General features: G+C 38.1%; 1 protein-coding gene across 24 annotated transcripts in view; it reads right to left on the reverse strand.

The window, feature by feature from the left end:
- Positions 1–26,084, reverse strand: part of DLG2 (discs large MAGUK scaffold protein 2) — an 847,901-nt gene that overhangs the window by 95,576 nt on the left and 726,241 nt on the right. The gene's annotated exons all lie outside the window — the stretch shown is intronic.

Here is a 26,084-nt window from a genome sequence, read left to right on the forward strand (position 1 = left end):
GAAGAAGAGACACTCCTACATGCAGATGGTATTTTAGATTTATTCTGTTGCTTGTTTCTTGCTCATTTCATTCACCTAGGGTACATCTTCAAACTTCTCAGAAATTTAAAAGCCCAAGTCCTCAGTAGAACTAAGGCTCCTACAAACCCGTGTTGTTTTTTAAGCAGAGTTTAGTTTTGAAATGTTTGTCCCAGTGTAGGATTTATGTTTGCTCTGTGTGAGTCCTATTTGTTCTAATCCCCTGCTTTAGAATTTACTTACTAAATAATCTTCTTCTGAGCAAGGCTTTGTTTAGCTTATATTTCATTATAACAAACCTAACATTTCTTCTTTGCAAATAGGAAAGGTGATCTTAAGTACCAAAAGCTTATGTTTCTCTTCCTCATACAGTATCAATCCTATGTATATAGACAGAATATTACAATTTTAAGGGTCGTTACTAGGTCTTTTTCATTTATGGTGCATACACTCTAAAAACCAGTAAACATACAGTGTAACTCAGCTTCTTTGATGTTTTACATCTGGGCAAAGCTAAAGATACGAGTGATTTACAGCAGAGCAACTTTCCCTTTAATAAACAATTACATCCCAGGCTGACTCTGTATGTGAGGTGTAGGAGTAACTCCCAGATTTAGACACCAATCTGGAGACTGAGAACAGAGGACTGGAAATCCGACTCTCTCTAGAACAGCATCCAGCTATTTGCAACATCAGCTCATGAGATACTCAAATGACTACAGCTTGGTCAGATGATGATATTATCACCTGTGTTCTGATGTCAGAGCACACTTGCAATTCAACTGATTTTAACATACTGTAAATTTATTCTAAATTCAGTAATCTCTCTCTTTTTAGAAGACCTCTCGAAACTACAACACATCTTAAAAATTGTCTACTAAGAATGTGATGGAAATTCAGGGTTCAAGCTCCTGTTCCCTGCTTGATATCAAAAAAATACTGGAGTACTAATGATATTCTGTTCCTTTGTGTTCTTGAGATATTTTTTCCTTTGGATTGAAATACATAGATAATTTGAAAATAACCAAATTTATGGGACTATATTTTTCCACAGTACCTTCTTCATACTTATGCATAAAAAATATTGAAATGTAACTCCTCCCTCCCTCCTGACAAATACCTAGACCAGAAATTGTACAGCCATCAATACAGTCAGTATTTAACCCAGCTCAGGTCAACTTCTTTAAACTCAGCCCTCCTAGTTCTACTGATTCCTAGATAGTATAGTGACAGCTGCATTTGAAATCTGAACAGAAAAAGAAACAGTGATACTCTGCCATCAGAGTAGTTCTGCCTACTGGGAAAAAGTCCTTTTTTCTTAACACTTCTTTGTGAATGTGATCATTCCAGGGGAGCTGATTCCTAATAGCTTTGCCTTTGCTAGGTGTGAATAAGGGTAGTGCTAAAGTCCAGAAAAACACTTCATGCGTCCTTCAAATTCAGCATTGGACCTGACTTGCAAGGCTCCTACACAATTAAAAGGACACTAAAGTTGTGACATGATGACAAAAAAATACAGTTAAAGCTGATTTAATTTCATGCTCTTCCAAGAAAGGGAGAACAAAGAACGTGTTGCTGCTGGAATGCTTAATTAGCAAAAATTCCCAAATTTGACTTATTAAAATCCATCTGCAAAGATCCTACCTACTGCTTGATTCACTAATGATCTAACAAACTCTGGTAGCTTAAGAAACTGATAAAGCTATGCTAGACTAAAAGGACAAATGGGTGAGCAGACTGTAACCTGTATTATCGCTGGAGTCAGACCAGAAGATATAATGGTTTGTGCTGGCCTTTGGCACTGGGATTGTTGCTCTAAGAAACAGGGCAAAAGGGATGGAGGGAAGTGTTCATACCACACTTTAGAGCTGGCTCAGAGCTCATAGCAGTGCAGGTAGACCTGAAATTGGCTGTCCTGAAGACACAGATACAACTCATTGTCCTTGGAGAGGTGGAGCTAGTGACATCGGATGTGAGAGAGGCTTTGAGGAATGGTCAAGTTACAGGGACAGCAAGACCAGCTTCCAGGGCTCTGGCATTGGCATGTTGGGCTCTGCATGCTGCCTGAAGCAAATCCTCATTTTTCCAAGAATCTCTTTTCTAACGTTGGCTCTGCTCAACTCCCTGTTCAGTCAGGAGAGCAAGTAGGGTCAGCTTGAGTTGCTACAATGTGAATTGCCCCCAAGCCAGTCAAAGCCAATACAGACACCAGTCTGAATAACTGATGTTTGTCTGCTTCATGCAGGACTCCTTAGACTGAACATATGGACAGAGAGCTGGTTCTTTTCCTTCTACCTCATTCCAACACCTTAGCAAGTGCTATATCTAGGACTCATACATATTCTAACCTTCAAATATCAATTGTTTGCCTTTTCAAAGCACTTGGACATGTTGAAAGGACAGGACAGATCTTTGGCAATAAACTTCAAACACCTTGAACCTTCTCCTTAGCTCACATACTGAGAAATCAAAGCAAGGTAAATGACCAGCCCGATTACAAAAAGATCTGAACTCCCAAACCCAAAGAGTAATACACTTCAACTTCATGTTTAGCTAGCCAAGATCACAACTATGATCTACAAAATCTTGTCTAATCCACTTTGGCATCTGAGGGGATGCAGTGACAACATTTTCACTGATGAAGTGATTTAGACACCTAAAATCCTGCCAACCCCTCTAACAACTGTGCAAGTGGGTACCTACGTGGTGGGGAGTACTTTTTCTATTAATATAAGCAGTATATTGAAATTTTAAATTAAAATTCTCCAAGTGAGTTCAGAAATGGCCTAAAAGGCTATGATACTTGAGCATACAAGAAAACTCCTGGAAGTCTTAGATGCATTTGGAAGACTAAAACTGAATGCAAGAAAGCAAACTACAAAATCAAATAATTTCTAAATCTAAAACCAGTAAAGACAGAGATATTATATCTAATGGGTTGATGGTACTTTTTGGTCATAGCAATAAAGAATAGCTATGATAAATGAATAAATATGCTGCAGCTTTTCTACAAGAAAAGGTTGCAGAATTTTACAAAGCTACATTACTGTTATTTTTCACTTTTATGTTTATAACAAAGATTGTAGTATTGATTGAATTTAGAGAACATGGTAACAGAAAAGCCCTGATCCTACAAGTAAAGCATAGCTAAGAAACTGAAATGCTGACATATGATACAATAGTGAAAATGATAGTTCAGCATCCTAGTCCAAGTCTTTATTAGCTTGAACACTTAGTGCTGGCACCTTTAGAGAGATAGCAATTCTTTCTGTCAGCAGGTATCAATATTTGCTTTTCTGTGCAAGTCAGGATAATCACCGTTTGCTTATAGATGATAGATTTACTAAAGAGTAGAAATTTAAATGAGAACTTAAACAAAAACTTAAACCTGAACTGTCCAATTTTAACAGACTACAATATATAAAAAAAACCCCAAACTTGTCCTGAACTGTCCAATTTTAACAGACTACAATATATAAAAAAAACCCCAAACTTGTCCTGAACTGTCCAATTTTAACAGACTACAATGTATAAAAAAACCCCTCAAACTTGTAAGACATTAATTAGAGAACTTTATCACTTCAAAAAGGGTATATTGAATAAATCTAAAATAAAGGACCAGCTGCCAGGTCAGCTTCTTTATCAGTACCAATTTGGCATAATTTCAGTGGATTGAGGCCAGTTTAAACATTCTGAGATTTTCTTCTGTTCTGCTCATGGGAACACAAATTTTATGCCTCTACAGCAAGTCATGAACTTATTGCCTTGGACACATGAGATAGATATGTGAATAATACTATTATTATGGTAATATTATTTATGTAAATATTTTTTCCTTTGCCTCCTCTTAGCAGATGTCTTAGCTAAATGGCTTAAGATTTAAAATAATAGAACACATTTCCTCTTACAGAGAGTGTTTTACATTTCTGCCCTTTGCACAGAAGGCTGACCAGTCACCGTTGTTTTTATACCTGTAGATGAGAGGAAGGTGAGCAGACCAACATCAAGACTTCAGAGCACTGGATCTGGTTCTTGCTTTTCCACAGACTTACAGTGGGAAGCTGTGTGAGTCAAAAGAAGTGTCTCATCATAGTATGACAGCTATGGCAGAGATATGGCTTCTACACTAACATGGTGTCTTTGGCTATGCCTGCCAGATGCCCAGCAACCCACTATCCTGGAAGACTTTGAAACTACTATAATACACATAAAATGTGAAAGAGTGTGCAAAAAGACATGAACTGATAATACGAGTATTTTATGTCTTCTGTTTATAACTTTTTTTTGTTTAATATTTATGTTGAGTCAATTTTTTTTGCTAAAGGTACCCTTTTGGGACGATTAGGAGTTCAGTTCTATAGTTGCCTGATGTTGCAAACAGTTACACAGCAGGTTAATGATGGTGAAAAATCTTTGTGGTCTGCAGTAATTTCATAAGAAATAAACACACTAACATACTATGGTTAGGTACAGTTCACTGTAGCTTTGGTTCCTTTATCTTCCTCTGCCATATCTAATGTTAGCCACTGCCAGGGACATAGTTCTGTACAAGGTTGGCTTTGGATCTCATATTGTATGGCAAAGGTTATGCTTTCAATAAGTCCAAACAATCAGTTAGATTTATTATCAGCTAAACTCATGAATTGACAGGAAAAAACTGCATGTGATTCTGATGCAGTAATGGTCATTGTTGACTTGAGAAAGTGTTGCTCAAAAGCCTTTCATGATGCACTGAGCAACAGAACAAGTGATGCTGCTATTTCTTATCAGTCATATAACTCTCCTGAGCTCACTCAAAGGAAATGAAAAACATAGATTTCAATACCAAAAAAGTGAAGATATATACACATTTTATTAAGTTTTATTACTTTGAATATATCTGCTTGTTTTTATTGAAATATTTTCCATACCCCTTTTCAGGAACCTTTCAAAAATAATAACACAGGCATATTTACTGATTTTTAGTGATTGCTTTGCCCTTTAAAATTTCAGCACAGTCAGGCCATTAATGTCTTTATTCTTTGATATTGGTTAGTTGCCTTCCTTTACCAATATTCAGGTATTTACAATTCAGCCTGTTTTCTAATTAAAATTTCACCCTATATATTTGTTCTGTAGCTGGCCTCATTGCCTAGATATCACCACTAACTTTATTTTCATTTGCTTTATTATTGAATATAATGCTTTCTCCATATATTGCACTGTTAGATACAGCCCTCATATTGCGTTAGTTGAGAATATAAATACACCTGAAAATATGTTTCCTTCCACAATACATTCACAAGACTAATAACACGTTATATTTTAGTCCCTGGGAATATAATTTCAAGCCAAATTGCCTCTGGAAGCTTTAGTTTCAAAAAATTTATACCTCTTCATGAAAGAGATGTACTAAAATAAATCAAGCTACTAGTGAGTGACAAGGACTTTGTATCCCACTGAGGTGCTATTCTATCTCCTCCCTTAAAGTGTATCCTTGGTTCATGAAGTGTCAGCCTGGAGTTTCTCAGCTGGAAATTTTTTGCAACTTCTTCCAAACATTGAAGAAAACTGCAAGCAATTCAATAGCTTTTGAAAATAACCCCTCACAATATTTTGGAGAGCTTTATCCTGCACTGAATTTTACTGCATTCTCAAAAATTTATTCACTTGTTATTTGAATTGATGCACCCTGAACTAAACAGGACTGTTTATGGCACTTTTTCAAATTACCCGAGGCTCACACTGAGTTAACATTCTGAAAAACATTGTATGCACACATGCCCGAGAAGGGGCAAGGCAAATAAAGACTAGAGATGCAGATCTGAAACAACCATATCACACATGGTCTGCCTTGGCAGCAAAGCGTGAAGTCTTGGGAAAGCTGGGCACATCACTTCATCCCTGGCATCCAACTTGCACAGCCCTGCTCGCCCAGCAGAGTAGCTTATGTCTCATTAACCTTGATAGCTTTGTAGGAGTTACTGTTTTGTACAGTACAGACACATTTCAAGATATCTCTTGAGTTTTAAGCACAAAGTGACTCTGTCATTTTGTCAAGGTGAAAAAAAACCCCACTTCCCTGCCTTTTAATTCTCATTCTTCGACAAATATTTATGTGTGACATTGCAAAGAAACAAAACCTACTTTCCATTAATAGCTAAGCTAATTCATTTAGCTATTTTGTTGCTTCAGGCTAGTGGTGGAAGATCTTATTTTCAGACATTATTCAATTTCCACAATTTCCCATCCAAAATCATTGCCCTGGGGCAATTGTTACTTGTTTTTGCTTCCTTGTTTTTTTCTTGCTTCTGTTTTTTACCAAGTGTAGTTCTATTTCTTGGGAACTGGGCATGTTGCACTAATTAGCCATATCTTCTTAATGAAGAAGACATGCTGCTTAAGACATGAATTGACATGAAGAAACTAAATACAGAGTTGATTGCTTCTAGAGTTTCCTAGGCATGGCAATACTGACAGGCATTCTGGTAGTCTTGACTAACCCTGTAACTATACTGGGTAGGTATTCCTCTTTTACAGACTTGTAAATGATGGCAAATGATTCCTAACTGCCTTCAGCTGTTTATAAATTTCCTCCTTCTAAAAGTCTCCTGAGTGTCCCACCTGTCAGCTACATGGTTATTGTGAGTGTTTCCAAATCTCTTTCAGTGAGAAAGAGCTGGATTAGCCCTATTTACACTAACCTGTCTGAATCTGATTGATCTAGAATGGAAAGCACTCAGACACAAAACTGCCTGCAAGTGTTAAGGAGGACAGAACACAGGGATAAAAAGCTGGGAACAGACTGGGGCAGATGGCATCTTCCCCAGCACTGTTGTACACAGAAGATGCCACCTTAAACTAAACAATGCTGTGAAAAGAAAAAGGGTACAATCTTATTTCATCATCTCCCAAATCAATAACGATTTAGTGTGACTAAAGAGGCAAAAGACCCACTGTCTTTGTGTGGGAATCTTTTCAAAATAAAACTGGAAATGTAGATCAGTCTGACCTGCCCGATTTTCAGACAAAAATGAAAAAAAAGACATCACTAAATCAGGGCTCAAAATTCCCAAGTGAACTTCTATGAAAACTTACACAGCTAAGACATCATATGCCAGTTTTGTACTTATACTGCATGAAATTCTGATATATTTAGAGTGGGAAGAGATAAAAAAGGGGTTCCTAAAAGAGACTCAGGGGAAAAAAAAGTTTCTCACTAAAAATAGAGTGGTGTGGAAGCTAATGTGATTTTATTAATTCCATAAATGAGCATGAAAGTTGAAGCCTACAGTAAAAAAAAAACCACCTTAAAACCACAACCCACAAATAATTTAAAATCATTACAAGCTAAAGCAGAAAAATAAACAGTAGCAAGAATACCAATAGTACCAGGTATAATTATTCATAGAACAGGATAACCTCACAGAATTCCCAAAATACGGAGATCAGAAAGACCATCAGTAAGAGAAACAGAATCTTGACAAATGTGTTATGAAAATAAACATGAATATACCTCATTAGGTTGAACTGTTTTATTATTATGATTAATGCCATTTGCTAACATTGAATAATGCCATTAGTAAATTATTTACTCCTTGACTTCAAAATCTGCCAGGTAAAAACTACATTTCCCCATAAATGTCACTTTCCTATCTTCAGCTGTGCTGCTCTTCCAGTAAAGGATATCTTCAGCCATCTCCTAAGGTTGTCTGGGACACTCTACTGAATTAAAAAGAAGAACTCATCAAAGATTGGAAAAAAAACTATCCATTTTTGCTGTTTAAAAAACCCTTTAAAACCAATCCCAAATTCCTCAACAAAAAAGGAAAATATGTGGAAAAGAATGAAATGGATGAAAACATTCCCATGTGTGTATTGATCTTTTCTAAGAGGCAACATTTAGAGCAGCTACAGAATTGCATTAGTTTGCTAGAGCTTCCTTATTAAGGGGGGACAACCGCTTCTAGTACAAACAGGTAATAGGGAATGGTTCAGCACATTAGAGGCTTGAATGAATTTAAACAAGACATATACATATATTACCTCATGCCCCCTGCATTCCTCTCAGCTTATTATAAGGAATATTTTGAGTCCTGTACAATGGGATATCTAGGTTGCAAATATGTATGTTGTGCATTTGGCTGCTAATTAGAAATGCAGGCTATAGCTGATGGCCTGGATGCTCTGAAATGTTGATTACCTTGAGCATCAGATCGTGTAAAATTGGAATAATGTCTGAAAAATCACTAATACCAGTAAATGCCTTGCAATTATTGCTGATACCCTTGACCTCATCATTCACAGAACCACAAACCCCCACCCTTATGGTATAAAAGACTTAGCTGGAAAAGGTCTTCTTAATCAAGTCCAATTCCTGCTTTTACAGAAAATCAAAACCTAAAATATTGTGCATAAACTGTTCAAATATTTTCTTACAATTAGTTCCATTTTGGTATTGTATAACTCTTAGAAGAACACTCACAGCACTCAGTGCTCAGATAGGTAGACACATTTTTCTAGCTAAACACAGATGAAGCTATTTATTGGCTTTTACACCAGGACATTTCCTCTGTGTATATTGCTCTTTTCCATTGTACATTGATTCTCATGACAGATTTAGAGAGAGAACACAACTTCACCCACCAACTTCCATTTTGCTAAATAGACAATCCAATGTTAGTTAATAAAGAAAATATTAGAGTCACTCCTACAGGAAGCAGATCTCTGCTATCTCCCTGCTGTGCTGGTGCACCACATTACAGACAAGGCTTACAGTATAATAGAAAATAGAAGTGCTGAAAACTTCCCACTTGATATCTGGGCTTCTTATATTCTTTCATGATTCTGACAAGCATGCCAGAATAAGAATGGCAATCTCAACAGCTTTTCCCAAGGACCAGTTGTTTGTTCTCTGGAGTAAGTGAATACTTTGTTATCCCTATGTGGTGAGTGTTATTGGTTTATCAGTGTTTTACAGTGCCTTACAGAAAGTCAGTATAATAGATAAATAAATAGATAGATAGATAAATAGATAGATAAACTGAATGCAAATAGAACATATATATTTGGCTCAGTCTGATTTCTCCAAAGCTCCTTCATTTTCCGCTTCATTAGTTGTGACTGTTCAGGATGATCCAGGTAGGGAAAAGCAGCGGATCAAGATCATCCCTTCACTTATGATGCTTATGATGTTTATGATTAAACAGCATTTAGCACTAATAAATGTCACATCCATACAGCTTTCAGAGACAGTTTGAATAGGAATGATCAAAAACAATAAACACTTGAGAAAATTTTTTGAGAATATTGAATGATCTAAGAAAGATTTGCACTCAGATCAGATGAGAGACTCAGGCAAGATTGTCTCGGAGTGTATTATGATCTGGGATTTGTGATCAAGTTCCTAAATGCCATCTGTGTTGAGGCAACTGACTGCATTTTCTGAAGCAAATGGAGATGATTTAGCTTAGACTACAATGAAAAAAGGTTGTATCAAATTGCACTGCCTAGCATTTCTCAAGGACAAACAGCCCTCTCTTAAATGGGTGCCAGGCATCAGAAACTTGCAACTGGAGCATGAGCCTGACCTCTCAGAGGTAAGAGGAGACGAAGAGTTTGCTAGCAAGTGAGCAGAACATCCTCAGGGGCCCTAAGTCACAATTAGATCTTTTTACAGATGTCTGCTAATTTGTTCTAAAAGATTCTCAGAGATGGAGACACTTCAATCACCCCGAACAGTTTATTCTCACGCTTTACTCTCTGCAGCTGCATGTCCCCCTAATGTCTCATTTGAAGCTTTTTTACTGCTTTTTAAGACCATTCCTTCTGATTCACAATGAGTACAAGAAAACAATATGGCAAACTGAAATATTTAAAAACTAACACTGTAGTAAAATTACTAAAAGTAATGAGAAAGAGGAACACAGCTAAAAAGGCAAGCAGGGATGGTTTTGCAAGGAAAAACCTTTTGAAAAAATCTTCAAGTGTCAAAAATGAGACCTTAAAGAAAATTACTGTATACCACTTGGGACAGATGAAGCTCATTACTGCCAGTGGCCTACTTGCTATAAAATGCATTAGTATTGCTACAAAAACCTTTTTGTTGTGTCCCTGTAATTAGCAAAAAAGTGCTATTATTGTAATAACTGAATCCCCTAGTACCTAATGCAGGGTTCATGGCTTTAAGGAGGTTAATGTGAAAATTAATTTGTGCTAATTCACACAAGATCAGGGATGCCCAATCCAATCTGACTGCAGTGGCATTTTATGGAATAATAATATTTTCCTGTTGACTTACAGAAGGCACTGAAGTTTCAAGAATATCACATAAATCCATCTTAGCTTTCACTTGTGATCGTGCTGTTATGATAGTTTTCCATAATCTTGGGATAACTGTATTGTGAAACTCACTCCAAACTGAATAAGCGATGTACTAGCTCTAGACATTGAAATTAATGGGACAAAAGATTTGGGCAGCTTCTTTAGCTTGTTCAAGGGGCTGGCTGGCCTCAGAATAGACTGTTCACCAGGATGAGCTACCTTTTCATCTTGAAAGGGTTATGTTTGACTTCTAGGGAAGAACACGGTGCTGCATACACACAAGAAAGAAGAGAAAATTCTTTCATGTACAAAACCTTAAGTGCAAGAGACTGTAGGATAATTCAGATTTGCATTCTTCTCTTCTTAGTCATGGACAAGATGGGAAAACAAAAAAACACAACTACCTGGAGGACCGAGAGAGAACCTGGTTGAAGTCAAGCCAAATCATGGGGTGGCTCAGTGTTAAGAGACAGGAAGAGAGAAGATAACTGGTTTCTGTACCTGCTGCTTTTTATTCTTCCACTAAAATATAATATGCAGTGGACAGACAATTTCTGTTCCATGTTAACTTTAGGCTGTAGAAACACTGTCATCACCTGCCAGTGTAACAGGGCAAATTAAACTTCACAGCTTGAACTAAGCTGTCTTGTAGCTGAGACTATTGTTGTACTATCTGGGCAGTGGCTGGTTATGCTAGGAATGCTAATAAAGACTTTTTTGCTCTCTTTTCTGCAGTTGGTGCCACAGAAAGAGACCTGGGGGTCCTGGTCGATGGCAAGTTGAATATGAGTCAGCAGTGCCCTGGCAGCCAAGAGGGCCAACCATGTCCTGAGGGGCGTCAGGTAAAGCATCGCCAGCCAGTCAACAGAGGGGATTGTCCCGGTCTGCTCTGCACTGCTGAGGCCTCATATCGAGTACTGTGTGTAGTTTTGGGCACCACAATATAAAAAAGATATTAAGCTGTTAGAGAGCTTCCAAAGGAGGGCAATGAAGATGGTGAAGGGCCTTGAGGGGAAGATGTATGAGGAGCGGCTGAGGTCATTTGGTCTGTTCAGCCTGGAGGAGACTGAGGGGAGACCTCATTGCAGTTAACAACTTCCTCATGAGGGGAAGAGGAAGGGCAGACACTAGTCTCTTCTCTGTGGTGACCAGTAACAGGACCCAAGGGAATGGCCTAAAGTTGTGTCAGGGGAGGTTTAGGTTGGATATTAGGAAAAGGTTCTTCACCCAGAGGGTGGGTGGGTGGGCACTGGAACAGGCTCCCCAGGGAAGTGGTCACAGCACAGTGACAGAATTCAGAACCAGTCTGGACAATATTCTCAGGTACATGGTGTGACTCTTGGGGATAGTCCTGTGCAGGACCACGAGTTGGACTTGATGATCCTTGTGAGTCTCTTCCAACCTGGCATGTTCTGTGATTCTGTGATTCCACCTTCCCTTCCTTCAAAGGCTTGCAGTCCCACACTAGTTCTTTTTATGAACATATAGAACCATCACTTTTTAAGTTCAAAGCTGTAGTCTTTGGTCATCCTTCTGCAGAGATGTGCTATCACAATAATGTGAAGACAAGAGAGCAGAACCTTCACAATCTAGTTCCACTCCTGGATCCCTTCTTGTTCCCTGTTCCCTGACCTCTCACCCAGTACCTTGAGGTGGGCAAAAGACAGGGCAATCATAAGGGCTGATTTTAGCCTGTTAGGGTTTATCTTCTAGGGACCCTAAAGAGAGGCACACCCACAACTCAATTCAAGGCCACCATCCTCTAGAGAACATTCTCTCTCCACTGAGTACAGAAGGCGCCTGGTAGACCAACCTTCCTTGCCCTTGCCAGTAAAGTCAGGCTTCTGAGGCCTTTCTATCCTGTCTGCTTGACATAACAAATCAAAGGCCAGATTTTCCCTCTCTTGACACTTTCTGTTGCAATCTGAGAATGTAACTTCACAAAACACTGCATTTAATGGTAAAACTAGCCTATGTGTCTCTGCCCTGACCACACCATCAGTTCCCATTTGTTGATGGGACTAGAGTTAAAGATTAGCTCTGTTATTAATAAGCAGTGGGAAAGAAGGTCACAAATTTTCAGGTTTCCAGCTTCTCCATTCCCTTTTCTGCTCCTTGGGCCCATCCATAACCTCACCAAAGTCTAACTGAGAGCCAGGCATCCTCCCTGCACCTCCTACACAGGGGCTTATGAGCAACAATTCTTTTTCCTACTTGCAAACTACCCAGTATATGTCACTGCACACTGTGCCTTGTTCTTTGCCCATTCAGAGCAGTTAGTCTCTGCATTTCTTTCCTCCTTTCAGTTGTCTGCTGCACCTCTCCACTATTCTTCATAAATTACCTGTAAAATAGTTTTTAAAGAATACATAAGCCTGCTTTCTCCTCCTTTTCTTCAGCCTCACTGGTTTTTTGTCTGTTTCCCAAAGCCTTCAGTGCCCTAGCTGCTCCAGGTCTGGCAGGGTCGTGAACTGTTTGAGAACCATGTAAATTTGATTTTCCTTTCTACATATGAATCTGGTTTTTTTTTCCTGTTTCCCTAACTTCTGTCACATATTGAACTCATTGGGTCCAATTTGTTTTCATTCTTACATCAGATATCCATCTGAAGAGCTGCCCATGATGATTTCAGGTGCAATTTGCTACCATTATTTTAACTTTCCTTTTCACGAGGCCATTGAGTTGAAAGACAATCAAGTGAGAGGAAGCTAAGTTGGGAGTGAAAACAATAACGTGGATAAAGGGCAATGAAACAACCTCTTTTTCCTATGAAATGTGATGTGAAGCTCTCTCAAAGCCAGGTAAGTCGAACTGGTTTAGATATTTTAATTTTTTATTACTATGAAAAATGTAAATATAAATGTGTAAAATTGTAAAGGACAATGGATATAGCTTTGTTATTGCTATTCCAAGCTAGAAGACACATAAAAGGAGGTCCTAATGACTCTACAAACACACCTTTAAAATATGTTATAGTCAACTTTCAACAGGGCATAATAGTTCACTTTATTACAGAAAAATATGCGTCTTTGAAATTACGAGCCTAGTTTGACTTTCATGTGTTATTAGCTCTCAGTGGAACTTGAAGCATTCAAATTGATTGTAATGAGACATTAGCAGACACTATTACTGCAGCAAAGCATTCCAGTTTGTAGACGGCTGGCACAGGAGGCCTCTAAAAGCATCCCAACAGGCAGCAAATATCGTGTACTGACAAAGGGAAACGAAAATCAGGTTTGGAGAAGGTCTGCTGTGCAGCTGGCATTGCTGTGCAGGGCATGCCAAGTGGCTGCTCCAAAGGACATCGGGAAAGGAGGGCAGCACCCTTCAAAGGGCGGAAAGGGGTCCCAAGGGAAGTGCTGGTTAAATGCACATATGTTTTTAAATATACACAAATGAATTTCTGCCAGACACTAAAGAAAAAAGAATGAATTCTCTAGTAAAAAGCAAAAAAAAAAAAAAGACAAAATCAAAGTAGACTCAAAGCAATAATAATAATAATTACATATATTTCTGACATCAGAATGCTGAAGGTGAATCTATTCTGAGAATTACAAGACTTCATATCTTGTCACTTCTACCTCAGCTCTTTCATCTTCAAAAGCCTCTCTCACCCCTATGAACCTTTTCTAGTTTTTGCTACAATTTAAATACAATTCAATGAAGGACCCATACCAGAGACTATTTCTCTTTTCTCCCCTCATCTTTCTCAATTTCTTTCATATCTAATTATGTTAAAAGTGTGGAATAGGATCTCACAATTGCCCTGTTTTCATGAAGCTTGTAAGAACTTCATAGCTGTAAGACTGTCTTCGATGCTTGTGCATGTATATACACATCTTATTGTTTATTCATTTATAGTGCTTGCATAACCTAAATTTCTAAGGCAAGTACTCTGAAAAAAAGGATTATGAAATACTCTGAAGAGAAACCATTGCAAATGTGACAGCTGCTAAGAATGACTATAGTTTTCATATTCCTCCTTCCCCCAGAGGTTACTATTGTTGCTGGCTGAGGAAACAGCTGTAGTGTGCTCACAAAAGGCAGAAAAGGCCTGGAGAAGGCAGAATTGCCCTTTGGCAGTTTGATGTCTTGCTGGAAAGCTTGTCAACCTTATTTACATTTTAATTTGCAAGCCAGCCTCTACAAGGTTTTATATTTGGATTCTGCTTTAAAGTATCTCCTTCACTATAATCACAACGACCTTTACATGTCTTCCCCCATTACCCTCTGGGCTGCAGTCCCTGCTTACTGGGCTATCCAAGGACTAGTATCAAGAAATGTCAGGCTAAGCGTGACATTTATCCAAACAGTAGCTGCTTGTAAGGTAGACTTTTCTTTTTCTTTTTTTTCTAATTATTATTTCCCATAGGAGATTAAAGAGTGGTGTGGGCAATGGTCACATCTTGCTAAAGGAGAGTGGGAGGGGAAAATCCCTTTTCTGTAAGGCTCGAGCAAAACTGGCAATGTGCATCACCTGACAGTGGCTACCCCTAGGAGCAAAGAAGGCAGGAGGGATGAAACTGGGCAGTGACTGATTACTATTGACATTATTTTTACTGCCAGACTGACAACAGAACTTGGTAGCATTATACCCACTGTCTAGTTAAGAGAAGCACTGCCATAAACATGCCCTGCTCAAAATAAATCACAGCACAGGCACAGAAGTACAGTGCATGCATTAGCCCCCAGCCTATCAAGCTGCTACAGAAACGCATGCTTTTTCTTACACGCAAAATAATGCCAGTTGAAAACATACACAGATTATTCAAGGTTTTATGGGCACTCAGTTGCACCTTTCACAGAAAAGACTTTGGTTAATATATTTTGATCAAGTAAAGCTTTCAAAGCTGCCGAAGTATTGCTGGTAAACAGAGAGGTGTTTTTGTATGGGCTAATAACAAATTTCTGATGAATTTACCACTTCAGGATTCTGAAATACAGAAGCATCCTCTTCTCATTGTTAACAAGAACACTTTGGGGGATACAGATAGCATAAATAATTTCAAGCTCCATAACTTCTGCATTTCTGACTAAATTTTGATATACAAATATGTATATAAAAAAAACCTTTGTACCCTGTGACTGTGAACAGACATTGTAAGAATGGGGCTAAGGTGAGGTGTACTGCTCAGGGTTAAATGAAGTGCCATATCTGGGGTGAAAGACTATTTTTTTTCCCTAGGTCAGATTGCAGGGACAGTTAGACTGAGTTTCTGTCGCATATCTGCTTTCTGTGACTATCTCAGAGTTTTATCGACACATTCCACAGTATTATTGGGAAACCAATCTCCATTTCTCTCAAGTATCTATTTCAATGAATCGTTGTGGAATCCAAAATTAAATAAATAGCACCAAGCCTGAGTCAGTGTTTGTTAGTCTTTCCAAAGAAATAATTGGGATGATCATCAGGGCAACATCTGAACTTTTACAATTCAGATTTATTAATTTGAACTGTTTAGTTATAAGTGGTGCAGCCTTACCAATACAGTGGATACAGAAGATTAATACATGTCTGTGTGGACACAGAAATATTTCTTCACTTCAAGACACAAGAAAGTGCTGTGCAGGATAATTCTAAATTCTGCATCTCCTCAGACCTGTAGATGCAAACTGACTATATTGGTCCTTTCTGTTCTATAAGATAGCATGTGGCCATGACAAGAGTAAAAAGTTTTGACTGCTCTGAGTGTTTGACTGGTCTGTTTCTCCAAGGTCAGACACCCTTTATCACAGGGATCTGTCATTGTAAGCTGTGCTGGTTTTGGTAGAGATAGAGTTAATTTTCTTCACGGTATGGGGCTATCGGGTATGGATATGGGGTAATTTTCTTCTGGTATGGGTCTATGGTTTGGATTTGTGTTGGAAACAGTATTGATAAAACAGGGATGCTTCTGTTACTTCTGAGCAGTGCTCACACAGAGTCAAAGCCTCTTCTGCTCCTCACCCCACTGCACCAGTGAGGGGTCTGGAAGTGCACATGGAACTGGGAGGGGACACAGCCAGGACAGCTGACCCCAACTGACCCGAGGGATATTCCAGACCATATGGCATCATGCTAGGCCTATAGACATGGGCGAAGAAGAAGGAATAGGGGGATCTTCAGAGTGGAAGTGTTCACTTTCCCAAGTCACCATTAGGTTGACGGAGCCCTGCTCCCCTGGGGATGGCTGAACACCTGCCTGCCCATGGGATCTGGTGAATAAATTCCTTGTTTGCTTTGCTTTTGCTTTACCTATTAAACAGTCTTTATCTCAACCCAAGAGTTTTTCTCACTTTTACCCTTCCAATTCTCTTCCCCATCCCATCACAGGGTAGTGAGTGAGGGGTTGCAGGGGACTGACTTGCAACTAGGGTTAAACCATGACACAAGAAAAAGGATATATGGATCTGAAATGCCATAATTGCTGGTGGATGACATTACGCCATCAGTGCTTGGAGTTTCTGTCAACCTCTCTTAAGCCTGATCTGCCAGAAATACTTCCCATGAGTAAAGAGTGCTGACCTAAGAGCAATATCTAGCCTGGCTACATAATGGCTGAGACTGATGACCCGGGAAAGAAATGGGTTCATGGAATGCTGTGATGATGTCCTTATTTTAAGCCTTGTCATTCTTCATCGCACTTTCACTACAGTTTTGAAGTCACCAGCATGGACAATGTCAGAAGAAACAAAAAAATTCTGGGAGGCCTGTGATATGCTGCCTACAGCTGAAAAGAAACCAAACTTCTGAAGAGATACAGAATCAAAGGACCTGGGAAATATCAGTTGGATGGTACATGTTACAAGACTCAACGCAGCAACTATGGAGAACAAGTTCTGCAACAGATCAGAGCCAATTATCAAAGTAATCCCATTTGGCCATAAAAATGTCTAGTCATTTAATACTGCTAAGCCTTGTTTGTAATCACAGAACTTAATGAGAACAACTTACATGGAAAGGAAAGAAGGGAAATCTCTGGAGTAGAAAGGCTGCTAAAGAGGATGTTAACAAATGCAAGCAAATTTGAGGTTTTAACTTCTTTTATATAGGCCACACTTTATTCATTGAGGATTTTCCTTTAATCAGCCAACCCCCATGCCGAAGCCAGCTACAAGATTATGAAAGCACACTTTTGTTTTCACACTCTGTGCCATGTAAGCAAGTCTTTCAATTAAGATTCCCTTTGTTTGCATGAGATTCTGTTTAATTTCTGGCAGGCAGATTCAGAAATAATTACCACCTATAGAAGGATGAATAGCAGGAAAATCTAAAATTCTCATTACACACCAGAATTTCAAAGAGAACTTAAATTCTGAGCAAGCATTTGGCAGGTCTGTGCAAAGCAGAAAAGGTATTGGACAAAAGTAGTGACATCTAATCCAAATTTTGAACAAGAATGATAATTAGCAATGTCTGGGACCTCATATCTGGGAAGAGCCTGAGAGTACTCTCAGAATACTGAGAAGGATTCACGTCTTTTGAGAAGTCTGGCTAATCCTTGTCATGTTTAAGGCATATTGGAGGTCATATCTCAAACACTAGGGAATGGTTTGGTCAACAGGGAACAGTAGCGCTGCATATTAAAGAGTTTAGCCAGTTTACAGTGTAAACTCCTGGTGGAGGGCTACAAAGAAGATGGTTCTCAGTGGTTCCCAGTGATAGGACAAGAGGCACCAGGCACAAACTGAAATACAGAAAATTCCATTTAAACATTAGGAAAAACTTTCATTCTAAGGATGGTTAGATATAGGAACAGGTTGTCCAGAGAGTTGTAGAGATATTCAAAGCTTGACTCTAAATAACCGGAGCAACCTGCCCTTGCTGGCCCTGTGAGAGTGGGGGGCATTGGAATAGATTATCTGGTTCCCTTCCAACCATTACTATTCTGTGGTTTTGTGAAACAATAGGTCTAATTCTCTGTGGTTATACAAATATAACATATAAGCAAAGCTCTTTATCCTCTTCTGCTTAGAAGCACAGAGCTGGTAAACCCCACAGGCAAGATACTGTATGGTTAACAACTTCAGTCCTTTAGAATGCAATTATTAGAATAAATAAAATATTACACTTAGTGTGCCCTGGCTCATGTTATCCTCCCTAGTGACAATGCTGTTGAACAACTGGGTACAGCAATATAAAGGTTTAATATCTGACTATATTTAATATCGAACACCCTGATATAGGCAGTGCCCACAACGGCTGCAGGTCTGTCAGCATTTTCAAAGTTTTATAACAGCCATAAAAACTCATGGAGTACAGAAATGAGTCAACCAGTACTTATAATTGCTGGCATTTAGCACCAGAGATGATGACTAAGAATCTATATTTGAAATACCTGGAGTTGGTGCAGTCCAAGTACAAATTCTAGGGAAGATCAACTAAGCACTAAAATTTTGTGAATTAAATACTCTGAACTGTGTACAGATCGTAGAACTCTCAGATGAGCACTTAAACACACATTTATTCACATGCACTAACAAACATATTTGGTTATCATGCAATATGAGTATTGTTTTGATTTGGTTTTCCTCTAATGCAGAATATTACCCTGTTTGGCATTTATCTTCCTGCCCTTTCATCAGCAGAGGTGGCTGCATTTCACATTTAAGAAATAATGTTAAGGAAATTCCCTGGGGCATAATTTCCAACAGCAGATGTCATGTGCCACATATGCTCAAATACGGTTTGACAGCATGCAAGTGGTCTTCCATTTCTGCATTAACCAACCCTACAAAAAATTAAGTTGAAACAAAAATTTAGGGAGTTAGTAACATAGTGTCTGAGATATTTCTCTATCAGAGAAGGAACTTCACTAAAAAATGGATATCTCAAGATTATATATTAAATTTATTTTTCTATGTCAGTTTATGCTATGTATTTATATGGCAGTTTAAGTAATTCATCTGAAAGAGGGCTGATCTTCCAAACCACTTGCTAACATAATTTACAATTATATTGCTCATTATCCAAAAGAATTCTGATGTGTTTCACAAACTGCAGTACAAACACAATATATCAATGGTATCCATGCAATGAGTGTCACTCACAGTTACAGAAGCGCTGCAAGTAAATCGAAGAATAAAACAGTGGCTAAATTACCATGGTGCTTGATCTGCAGGTTGAGCAGATTAATTTAACTACAACTTTGCCTGAAAGACCTACAGATAGTTTCAAAGTCACACTCAGCACGAGGTATATCCACCAGAAGGTGCAAGGCTGAGTGAGATCTCACAGGTGTTAACCAGAGGTTAAGGCACACATTGACTACGTTTCTGTTCTCAGGTTGGTCTTTGACTTACATGTTTTTAGTTATATGCAAATGGTGTAAGGAAGATCCCAATCAGGCTCTGTATGTTTCCAGATCAGTGCTTAGACTCTTACAATTTCCATTACTAAACTGAGTAGGTGACTTTAATATTTGAGTTCAAGTTATTCACTTGCATGTTAAACTATCTAATTTTTTTGCTGGGAAAACTAGTAAATTAAATATGTTTCTTCACTGAAAAAATGAACTTTTTAATCTAAATACAATTTTCCAGTAGGGATACAATTTTTCAGCAGAGATATTCAAAGGTTCTTCCTGCCCCTTTTTTCTACCTCCCTCAAATGAGAGTTTTGGACTGAAGTTTTTCAGCAGTATCTACCTATGGTTTTATTTTCTATTTTTTTTTTTTTTTTTTTTTTTCCCCTCCCACTGATGTCTTCGACATGTTTATGTTTAGGAATATAAGCCTGAAAAAAATGGACATATTTCTGTTATTTTGAACCTCACATTGACATAAAATATCATGTCTATTTTACCTTCCTGTATACTTTAAAAATAACTCCTAACTATACCAAAATTCAGCATAGTCTAAGATCTCAGGTATGGTAAACTAATACTAGGAAAAGGTATAAGGGGTAAAAGAAAGACAGAAGATATAAATGCTATTGTTGTATATATTCACAAGAAAACATACCAGCTAGCTGATTCATTTGAAGTAAAAGTAGTCTTAGTAATTTTTCCTCATCTTTAAAATCTTAAAAATACCTCCTATGATAAATACAAATCAATAATTCTTGATCAAACATATTTTAGGATTTAGTTGACAGGTCTACTGACAGCTTCTATATCCTAAGCTTGTTTCTTCCTCTATTAACCAAGCATACCAAAATAAACCGAAAGAGGAAATTTCAGTGTTTCGATCTTGATAAGTTTAGGTGCTTCTTTGGCCAGCCCCCAAATCACACTTTATATTAAATAACTCAAACAATTAAGGAAAAATGTTGGATTTTAAGTCTTATGAATAATGTAGGGCAAAAGCTAGACTAATTTACGATTGGCAGATAAACCTGAAGTAAAATTTACACATGCATTTCATAGTAATTCCACTAGAAAAGGCATAAAAATATGTAGTCCTCCCTGTTTTCTGTCCTCTAGCACTTGTACTTTTTCCTGTTTCATATCCCTACTATTCAATACCTACACACTGAAATGAATTTAAGAAAAACAAAGTAGAATTTATTCACATCTCTGAAAAGAAGGGAGAAAGCTGACTATGAGTGTTGTAATTTCAGTGGTCAGGTGCAAGTAGCAAGACGTGAAAGAGTAAAAACAAATGAAGGCATTTGAGTGCAAAATATTTGCATCACATAAACTTACAAAGGCCAGTATGTAATTGCTACCATAAAAATATCCTCTGCAAAACTGTTTCTGGAATCTTGTAAAACTAGATCAGTCACAACTGTAATTCAAAAACAATAAATTTGAATTGGGATAGAAGAAAACAAATATGAACAGGAACGACCCTAAATGCCTTCAGGATTATGGAATAATTTCTTTAATTGAAATAAGAAAATTTTAGAATATCTACAGAAAATTTTAGGGTTTTTTAACTAGCAAATTGCAAAGTATAGTGAAATGAAAGTAATTTTACACCTGGAAAACCTGTTTTGAATGTAAGAGTTCTATTTTTGTCTCCTCTGAAATTTGGTTCTGTGTTGGATGAGTATGTTTCACTGAAGTTTTAGCACTTGTAGTGGCACCTCAAAGAGAAGAAATACAGACAACTACAGGGAACAGCTGAGTTTCACCTAATGTCATCTACTAATAATGTTACTTTGCATTTCTGAGCTACAGCCCAGCCCAAAGCCAGAAGCAGCCAGTGCACTGTCAGTTCTCTATAGAATGTCTACCAGAAACACCCACACGAGAAGGGCAAGGATAGCCCATGGAACATTGAGCAGATAATGATTTTGCCTATTCCCAGTTTTCCATGTGGGATAATAGATTCCTTTCACAAAGAATCACAAGGTAGCAGGGGACAAAGACCTACTATTACAAACAAACTGAGATTAGAAGTACTGTAAATAAATACAGAGAGAATAAGATATCATTTACATTAAAAGGTACTATATACTGTATTTATTTATATTTATATCTTCTTGAAACCTACAAGTAAGAGTTTTGAAAGAAAGTAGAGATTTTCCTTAGTTGATAATGTTTCCATTACTTTACTTAGATACCACTAGGTAGAAGCATTTTCTCCTTAGTATTACTAGCTGCTCTGAATATTTTTTCTACTTGTATGCAGTACTGAATGCAGCAAAAATGCTTCTGAGAGTACGATTTCCTTAAAATACAGAAATAAACAGCTATAAAAGGAAAAGAAAAGCCAACAAAACAAACCCACAACAGGGTGAATAGATTAGTCTGCCTGCCTCACTCACTTGTTCAGTTTCAGCATGTGGCTGCACACAGCACAGTTCAATCAGTTTTTTATTATTTTATAATGTTAAAGGTTATTACCACAATACAAAAAAGGGATAATAGAGGATTCTTAAATTAGCATTTGCTTAGCTCAAATGACACTGCACTAATCTCTTTCATAAAAACCTATCACAAATAGTATTGTAAATGTTGCTTACAGAGTGGTGGGTTTCTGCTGTCTCCCAAATAAGAAACATCTCCTCGGGAATATAGTAATGAATTGGAATGGACACACCATGTCCCAGTCTGTCATCTGCGGGTTCTTCAAATACAACACACTGACCAGTGAGATGTAAAGATGACATTAATCCCAAGATTTAAAAAAAATGTTGTCAATGCAGATTATTCTTCTGCCTGGCTAAAATAATAGGAGATTTCTGCTAACACTAAAGTATTCTGGGAACGAGGACTCCATCTGCAGCTTTATCAGCCTGACTTTTGAGGGAGCAAATTGGTAATTTCCAAGTGGAAGTACGTTGATGCCATAAGCCTTTCCCTATAGTACAAAATAAAATTTGTATATTAATATTAAGCTTTAGGCCACAAACAAATAACTTGAACTTTGCACAGGACAGAAGATTGTACACCACTGTTGCTCAGACAACAAATGAATCTGCTGTAGAGGAGCATCACTCCTGTTGGCTTACTGCAAGTGGAATGACAAATGTTCTCCATCTTCAATTATGCTAGGCAGGACAGAAAACGGGGGACCAGAGAAGCAGCAGGTATTTGCAAGTGCTTTCAGCCTGCAGTCTGATGGGATTACAGTCACTTTCATGTAGGGCTGTATAAGGGGGTCTCCACAGATTTTTTTTCTTCTACTCATGGTCACAATATGAAAAAGATGAAAAATGTTCGCCTAGAGCAATGCACAGAAACTTCCTGTGCAGCTTTCTTGGGATATGTATCCAAGTCCTGCCTGCAGGACTCAAAGCTGTAGGGCCTTTACTAGAGGTGATCCTAAATGTGAGTCAAATCCTACACCCTCATTTATGGGCAGTTTTTCCATAGGTTGTAACTATTCTGTGGTGGAGACACAGCTATGGGAACCAGCACCCTTCTGACCATGCACGTCCCCTGAAAACATGGAGAAACTCCACCGAAAGCTGGTATGAGCTGCTTATCTCTAGAAAAGGACTCTTGAAGAATACTTTTTATGTTGCTGATCATCTAAACTACATTAAATGCCATGCAGAAAGCAGATAATTTGTATCACTTTATTTCACTGACATCTGGCTCCTACTGATTTCTGATGCTGAATTCTCCAGAACCAGCTCTACTACCCTGGAGCACACCCTTTTCACCTGTGAGATCTCAAGGACTGACAGATCTGTTTGTCATTTTAACCATCTGGCAGCAAGGAATGTGCTTTTATTTTACTTTCTTTCCCCAGCAAAAACTACTTGTATTAGTAGATCCTGGGGGTTTTTTATCTTTTTTTTAAACATTAGCATAATGCATCCAGATACCAAGACACCATGAGCCACTAAACAAACCAAGAAATTGAATCCACTAACAAATGGTACTTAGCATTTATGAGATGTATTGTGCTTAGAAGGGAATCTTTCATTGGTTTAATAACTTGAATATCCTCTCCTGCTTGTACAGTCATATAAGAGCTAACTGAAATCTCTTCTGCAGGATTAGACCTTTGCATGTATTTCACTCACAGCACAAAAAACAAACCGACATCAAAGGGCATGCTGTTTTTATGAACAGGCTCTCTCTCTTCTCCGCTTGCCAAATTTGTTCCTGTACTATGCTGAGTGTTTGATAATCCTTTAAAATGGAGTTTCTGTCTGGACATACAAAAACCCCTACTGCTTTCCATTGTCACATTGTCATCCTTTACTATATTCTATCTCTTCCCTGCCACAGTTATGTTGGCTATTCACAACACGGAGGATACTACATGTCTAACCTATCATTTCACCCATTTTTCTACTGAAGGTGCTCTCCCTGAAAGCACATCACTATGATTTCCAGTGTCTATGGCTTTGTTTCACACCCAACTTGATTACTAAATTCAAACCTGAGAATGCTGCAAAATATCATACAATGTTATCACTCCATTTTTAAAGAGAGTTAATATATAATTAAGTTTTCAGTTCTATGCACTAGGGATTTCTGTACTTGAGACTCAATATTATAAATGTATTGTTCTACTTAACAATTTAACAACAATTTTGTGTTGTGTGCTTGAAAGAGGAAAATAGAAGTGTTACAGGCACACAAGTATATGAGTTTACACACTCCTGCACAATCTCCAATCACTTTTGACACAAAGAGCACAGTTGCACAACTACACAGTTACACATTAGCTATATGCCCCACAAACCAAAAAATAGCTCTCCAAAGACTAATGCTGCATTATCCAATAACCTATTTCACCAAAAAATGTTGGCCACTAGCTGCCATGGGACTTCACAGCAAACTTGAAGGTCAGTATACCTGAGGTGTTTCAGATCAAATTAAAAAGAAAAAAAAATCAATTCCTGAGCTAAGGCTTTTATTTAAGATCTTCTTCCCCGGCATCTATATTTTATACAAGAGATAATCTGAACATAGGTGCCTTGGTTGATTTTATCTGTAACCAAAAGGAAAAGCAGAGAAAGATTACTTTTGGAGAGCAGATTTCTGCTACTCAAGAGTGCTATGCATCAACCCTAAAATATTCAGAAATGAACAGGAAGCCAACATACTTCTTGGAGTTATGGTGCAGAGTGTTTCTAGTAGGATGTAGCACTAACAGCACAGACAGATGTTACCTGGACCAGCCCTGGTAACTAAGGGTATTCAAGACATGATACTCCATGGAGAGCATTGCTGTCACTTGCTGCCAGGTGGGAGGAATGGATCACAGTACTAAGCTAATATCCAGATAAACCAACTGTGTTCTCCAGGTCAGAGATGATTTAAAATACAATTGTTAATCACTGTTGTTTTTCCTTCAGCACCCCTCCTGGACTAGGACCACAAAGCAGCAGTAGGCATGCATCCAGGATAAAAAGTGATTTTTGCTACGTTCTCTGGCTATTTCCCTTGGTCTTATTTGGACTGAACTTCGAGAAGCTCATCTGTTGCAAAGCCTCCATATCACTACCTGGAGATTGAACTACTTGTCAGCTTAATTTATTGTGTAATAACATATGGCGAGTCTGGATCTCTGGTGCCCACAAGAGCCCATATGCCCATATCATAACTTTCTCTTTTAGGGTTGCTTTTCCTGTCCCAATTTATACTTCCTCAGTTACAGTACATACATTTACATGGTTAATGTTCAGATTGCTGAGATTACACCATTGTGATGCACGCAACATAAATGCCTAGACAGATGGATGCAGTATCACAGATTTCTGAAAGGAGGAGAACTTGCAAAGCCAGAAGCTCACACTTCAAGAAATGCATTTGCTAGCACAGGGGTCACTGAAAATAGATCTGAACGCTTAAAAAGCAGTGAAATACTCTTAAATAAAGTACTGCTGACAAAGGTATATACTCTTTCCTAGAAATAGGCCCTAGTCTTTTAGGCAGCCAGGAAATGATCATCACAAAAAATTCTGATTTTTTTCATATTTATGATTTATAAAGAGTAAGTGGAAATCTGCTCTGCAAGGGAAGTGTGTGGCAAAGTCCACTTTGCCAATAGTCTTCCTCTTTCAATAAAAAATGATGCTAAACTGAGACACCTTATTAATTAAACCAGCATCAGTCCTGCAGCTTTGACATATAGCTCACAGAATAGATCATTTCTAAGTCAGAAGTCACAATAAAAGTTAAAATCACTACATAGTAAACAGTTTGAACTGATACCAGGTGAGAGGTCTCTGGAAGAGAGTGTCTCTCTCCAGCTACTAATAATACAGCAATAAGACAACAGGTGCTGTTCTGTCAAGTCCTCTTGATATTTCGATACAACAAACTTGCCTCTCTAACCCACAGACAACAACAAAAAAAACCCCGCTACAATGAGACAAAAGAAATTATTATAATACTGCTACTGATAAAAGGAGAATTAAAATTGTTACTTGT

Source organism: Chiroxiphia lanceolata, chromosome 2 (assembly GCF_009829145.1).
Source record: "Chiroxiphia lanceolata isolate bChiLan1 chromosome 2, bChiLan1.pri, whole genome shotgun sequence".
NCBI classification, from domain to species: domain Eukaryota; kingdom Metazoa; phylum Chordata; class Aves; order Passeriformes; family Pipridae; genus Chiroxiphia; species Chiroxiphia lanceolata.